Below are 6,536 nucleotides of genomic sequence, written 5' to 3'. Positions count from 1 at the left end.
TTGTGTAATAAATCAGTTTTTTCCTCTTGCATGTATATTTTTTTCCTCTTGCATGATATCATTTTCAGAAACTATCTGGTTGGATATGAGCTGAACTTAAGTTTGTGTGCTTTCTCCTGGTTTTCTTTTGTAAACTTTTTTAATAATAGGTAACTTTTACTCTTGAAATGGGAGTTTTAAAACTTCATTATGGATTTTTTCAACTGTATACAACAGAATAATATAATGAACAATAGTTGACTATAGTTTTATACTAACTTCAAAAGTTAGCAACCTATGGCCAAACTTATTTTATCTATATCCCAGCCTACTTGCCCCCAGGTTATTTTGAGCAAATCTGAGAGATGTTATTTGATTTGACATAACACATTTCTCTTCCAACAAAATCATGGTACCATTTCACATCTAAAAATTAACAGTAATACCTATCAGTTCTCACCAAAGCAGGAAAGCTCTCAAATACCACCATCGTTTCTCAAAAGTAATTTGATAATCTCTGTATGGATAAGAGATTATGGATTATAACTACAGTGGACCAGAACAATTTAAATATGTAAATTATGCATTCCAAATGTTAATAGCAAACAAAGATAAACCAATTCAGTCACCTTTGGAGGGGTATTAAGGAGTTAATTCTGGAAACTGATTACTTGGAGACAAAGAAGCATTCATCCTGCCTTATCCTAGGGTAATCAAATAATTGAGTGGAAGAATTTATAAAATATGTAGAATTATTCCAGTTAATAAATGCAGGAGTGTTAGAATATCACCATTTCACAATTCCTAATCAGAGTTAGGCAATGGCCATCAATCACTCCTGAAGCCATTAATTGAAAAGCTGAGGAGGAACTTTGTGTGGGTACATCAAGATGACAAAAACTTGAACTCATTGGTCTAGTTTAATATCCCTCATACTATGACTCAAAAGAAAAAAAAAAAAAAAACTGATCAAGCCCCTAGTTCTATTAATAGGAAGTACATGACACAAGGAAACATGTTAAAAGCTACCATGGGCAAGCAGTCAACAAAATCTATAACGGGCAATTCTACAGGGTAACTGACTTGGTTTTGTTTCACAAATTGCAAAGAAAAAGAGAGGGACCCTTTACGTTAAAGAATCTTAATTAACACATAGAGTAAATGCAAATGCCACCTTTGAATCCTGACTTGAACAAAACAACTTTAAAACTGGAAACAAATTTAGACCACTGAACCATAAGGTCTTGGGTAACCTTACCTACTTTAATTTTGCACTTGCTCTAATATGTGGAAAAACCATAGAAGTCCTTATTTTAGACTGAGTTATAGTACAGACTATAACTCAGTCTATACTAGGTTAACTATTGTCTAAATCTTGGATAAGAATATTTTGCTTTTTCTTTTGAAAAATTATTTGCCCGTGGTCTCAAAAATAGTGGCAGAACAGGAACTCAACAATGATTTTCTGATTGACTTCCAACATTCTTCCTACTATACCATATTGCAACTCTTGAGAACCAGAAGCATATATATAGTTGAAGGAAAGATTAGATTATGTAAATGTAAAAAACATATGCATTTCCTCAATTATTATAAATTAGGAGAGGGGAAGATTTGTGAGGGCAAGGAGAGGTAGATCCTGAGTGAGATACAGATGTAAAAAAGAAGAGGAAGTCAGGGTTAAGAGAGATGAGGAAAAGGGTTTGAAAATGAGAAAGAAAATCTCAAAAGGGTAAAATCTTAAGGCTTCTATATTGATATTGACTTAGATTGCTATTCCCATCATGAATTTACTAGTATACTATCTCTAGGGGTCTACTAGCCTTTTTTTTTTTTTTTTTTTTTTTTTTTTTTTTACTTTCACCTTCTGTATCCTACAGATACTGTTTAACTGTATGCTATGTCTTGTACCTTAAGTTCTAAGAATATGGCCTTGTAAGATAGTCTACCTTGTAAGGTGACAGACCATTTAAAACTCAGCAGTTTGAGTTCAGTCAAGCATGGTTTTTTTGCTATTTTAGTTTTCCTATGTATATCTCATATGTTTAGGTAATTAAATACTGAAAGAAATTTCTTATAGGCTGTTAGATGAAGGTAGAGCTGGTGAAAGCAATGATCTTTCAGCATTCCATTTTAATCCTGAAACAAAGTCAATGGCCCTCCAATGCCATTAAATAGTCTCTTTAATTTTCTTTTTTCCTTTTTGTAGTTAAAGATCTTGTTACTGATTTTAGTTTCCTGTAATGTTTTCATCCATTTTTTTAGCTACCTAAATTACTTCATTATACTTGCAGTCTCCTAAGGACTTTTATGGAGGTTATCTTTCCATTTTTTGAATAATCAGTAATATGGGTTCGTGGGAAGGGAGTGGTGAGGAAAATAGACCCAGCCCAAATTATTTTCTGAGATTTGCTTTAAAATGTGTGTTTTTTTAACTGTGTTATCAACAATTCTAAAAGTCAACCTTTTGGATTTTTTAATCAATGCCTATATTTTTATAGTAATACCATCATGGGTTGAGTTTCTTTGATTTACTCACTTTTATTCGGACACTAATCTTTTGTGGTCCTTTTATGTAATGATTTTCAGACAACTTTCAAATGTTTAGGAAAGTAGGATAAGGTAAGAATTGAATCCTAGGCAGATTTTGGTCTTAATGAAACTAGTTAATGATAATTGGTGCACCCTTAGATATGATGAAGTTTTGAGGATAGTTCTTCCCTATCTTCCTCTACCTGTATTCTTTAAAAAGTCACTTGCTGTTGTTAAAGACATAAATAGGAATCTCTAACACTTAACACTTGTCTCCCATGGAAAAATAATGTTTCTCTTAAGTCATTTGAGAAAAGGCAATTAAAAAGAGGAAATACAGTCATCTTTGAACTGTTAAAAGTGTATACTTAGATGTTTCTGAGAGGCAGTCTGAATCTGTCCTTTGACAGTTGCCAGTTTTTAGCCTAGACAAATTATTTAACATCTCTGAGATAGTATTCAGATTAAAGAAACTCAGAATTTCCTGTTTGACTCTGACAAGTTTACTGGACAGATGGGGTAATGTATAGGAAAACTCTTTATAGCTGCAAAGTGCTATTACAAGTATATTGTAATAAATATAGATTGCTTGCCCAGAGAAAGAAGGAGCTTCATTCAAGAACTAAATAATTGGCTTTTTGCTAGCTATCAGTGAACAGCCACCATGGCTTTTACCTCTTTATAATTAAGATTAAATAGTTTTAGTAGTGGGAGAGGCAGCAGATATTTTCAGAAAACTTTTCGTGGTTTAGCTGAAATTGCCAAAAGATGTGATTCAGCATGATAATTTTAAGGGGCTCCAGTTTCTTGTGCTTGATGGGATAATAATTTATAATCAGGAAAAAAAATTAATCTTTTGGGGAAGGAGGGTTGTTCTCATTCTTGAAGCTTCATTTTTTTCATCTTCTGTTGAAATATCAAAAGTAAGAAAAAAAATGTCAGTTACCATGATACTTTAGGTATGTCTACTTGTCTTCAGCTCATGATTTCATTTAGAATTTTCTTTAGTTTATCTGATCAAATTTAAAAGGACCCAGTTTCTATAACTTAAGTCTTAAAATTCTCAAAAGAGGAAACACAGTGGAAAAAGACATGGCAAAATATGCAAGCTTACCACTGATAATAAACTACCTCATCTCAACCTTCTTCATTGGAAGGTGGCAGTACCAGTAAAAATGGTAGGATCAAATGAAGAGTTTTCCTCTCGGCTTGGCAGAACAGGAGTCTTAGGCAAGGATTTAGTGAAGGGACAGGGAGTGCTAGGAGGCAAGAGACATTCCTGGATAGAAACATACTTTCTTTGCTGCCTCCCCACACCCACCCTGTTCCTGTACCTTAGCCCTTCTTTTCCTCAATAAGTAACTGCTTAATGCTGTTTGTGTTAGATTGCATTACATACATATAATTTATATGGTGGAGATCATACTGTATAATAGGGATCATGTGAGTCTTCAGCTGTTTCTGTTCTAATTTTTTTTCATGATCAGCCTCGATCAGTCTAAATTTATTTCATTCTTCTAAATCAGGGTGGCAAACATTTTCTTTAAATATCAGATAGTAGGGATGCCTGGGTGGCTCAGTCGGTTAAGTGTCTGACTTCAGCTCAGGTCATGATCTCTCGGTCTGTGAGTTCGAGCCCCGCGTTGGGCTCTGTGCTGACAGCTCAGAGCCTGGAGCCTGTTTCAGATTCTGTGTCTCCCTCTCTCTGATCCTCCCCTGTTCATGCTCTGTCTCTCACTATCTCAAAAATAAATAAAACGTTAAAAAAAATAAAAAATAAAAATAAATATCAGATAGTAAATATTTTAGACTTTACAGGCTATGTAGTCTTTGTTGCAGTTACTAAATTCTACCATTGTATACCACAAAAGCAGCCACAGACAATACATAAATTCATAAGCATGGTTGTTTCAATAAAGCTTTATTTGTAAAAACAAGACAAGTTTGGCTCATAGTTTCAGTTTACCAACCCATCCTAAATTATTACATCATATTTCTGCATAAAAATAGTCATACTTTGGGGCCCCTGGATGGCTCAGTCGATTAAGCTTCCGACTCTTGATCTTGGCTCAGGTCATGATCTCAGGGTTTGTGAGTTAGAGCCCCCATGTAAGGCTCTGCACTGACAGAGCAGAGAGCTGAGCCTGCTTGGTATTCTATCTGTCCCTTTCTCTCTGACCCTCCCAACTCATGCTCTCTCTCTCCCTCTCAAAATAATTAAATAAATATTTAAAAACATAGGTTCTCTAGTTAACCATATTCGGTTTTTCACTATTAAACATTACCGTTATGAATATCCTTACACAAATAATCCTGTACATGTGTGAGTACTTTGTAGGAAGTGAAATTCACAGGTCAAAGATGTGTGTATTTAAGTATAAATAAGGCTTCTAAATTCTCCAAAGTCCTTTACTAGCTTATACTTCCGAAAACTATATAAGAATGGGCTTCTTATTGCCTCCCAACACTATTATTTTTAAAATTTTTACCAATATTATGTGCAAAATACTACTTCCTTGTTTTTATTTGCAACTGCTTAATAATTTGATGAAGCTTGAGAGAACCAGTAACACCCCTTTACCTTCCTGCATGATTTAGAATAAATTAAGAGGCATATGTAGGAGTGAAGATATAGACTATCACCTATGCTATTGATAAAGCTGTTGGACAGCTTGGCCTATATCTGTGATAACTATAGTTTTACAAATACAATATCCTAGAATTAATCTTCCCCACTTTTATCGCAGGAAGAATAGGAAAACAACAGACCTTCTGCCATTAGAAGTCTCTCTTTGGAAAAAAATACATGAAGAAACAGAATTTGTGATTCATGGGATAGTCATATCCTAGAAGGAAAGAGAGAAAGTGGCTGAACTGCACATGACAAGTTCCCTTTCCCAAACTTACCAGTTAGAAGAGTCACTGGGAAAGGGACGAAGACAGATCAGGAGTGGCACTTTTTAGGCAGTCCTTCCATCAGGAAAAATGAATAGGAAGTCAGTGTTTTCCCCCAACACTCCAGCCTTAGGCTGACCGTCTTTCCAATGAATTTGATGGCTATTTAGTTTTTTGTGAACTGCTTATTCTTATTCCTTGCCCATTTTTTTTTATTAAAAAATTTTTTTAACGTTTTATTTATTTTTGAGACAGAGAGAGACAGAGCATGAATGGGGGAGGGGCAGAGAGAGAGGGAGACACAGAATCTGAAGCAGGCTCCAGGCTCTGAGCCATCAGCCCAGAGCCCGATGCGGGGCTCGAACTCACGGACCGCGAGATCGTGACCTGAGCCGATGTCGGACGTTTAACGGACTGAGCCACCCAGGCGCCCCTATTCCTTGCCCATTTTTAAACCCTGACTTGTTTACATTTGTCTATAGCTTTGTAGGAGTACTCCGTTCTTATTAAAGATATTAGTCTTCGGTTATTCGTTGAAATTACTGTATTTATTGAAATCTAAGATGCTGTTGCTTATAAGACACTTTTATTTTATATACTTCTAAGGGGGAGGGGAGGTTTAAAAAAAACAGTTAAGTAAGCTGTCTCACAGTGAGTCTTCTCACTCAGAATTTTTGTATTAATTAAAACAGCTTGCTTAGACTTTTTTTGTATGTGTGTATTCTAAAAGAGAAAATATAAGCAAGATAGATTGACTAAGGTATTCACAGAACGTTTTATATTCAGAGTTCACCCACCCTCTTAACTCAGTTTTCTATTCAGAGCCCTTGCTGTACATGGTTTTCCACACTATATATCATCCTCTATGTCATCAAATGCATTGGTGCAGCCATATTTCTCAGAGCCATATTTCTTCATTACTGTCTTTAGAATTTTTTTTCAAGCCATAGCCACCAATTCTGTGGCTGGCACTTTCTTGAACTTACAAAAATAAGACAAAAAGAAAAAAAAAAAAACTAGGATTCATATTTTCCTCCTGAAACGGTTCTTGAATACTGTGTTGGGTGACGTGTTCAGAGGTTGTGCTTTTCCAATAATAATCTGAATAACCAACCAAATTTGAACCTGTG

This window comes from Panthera leo, chromosome C2, assembly GCF_018350215.1.
Source record: "Panthera leo isolate Ple1 chromosome C2, P.leo_Ple1_pat1.1, whole genome shotgun sequence".
NCBI classification, from domain to species: Eukaryota; Metazoa; Chordata; class Mammalia; order Carnivora; family Felidae; genus Panthera; species Panthera leo.
Note: the sequence above shows the minus strand (reverse complement) of the source record.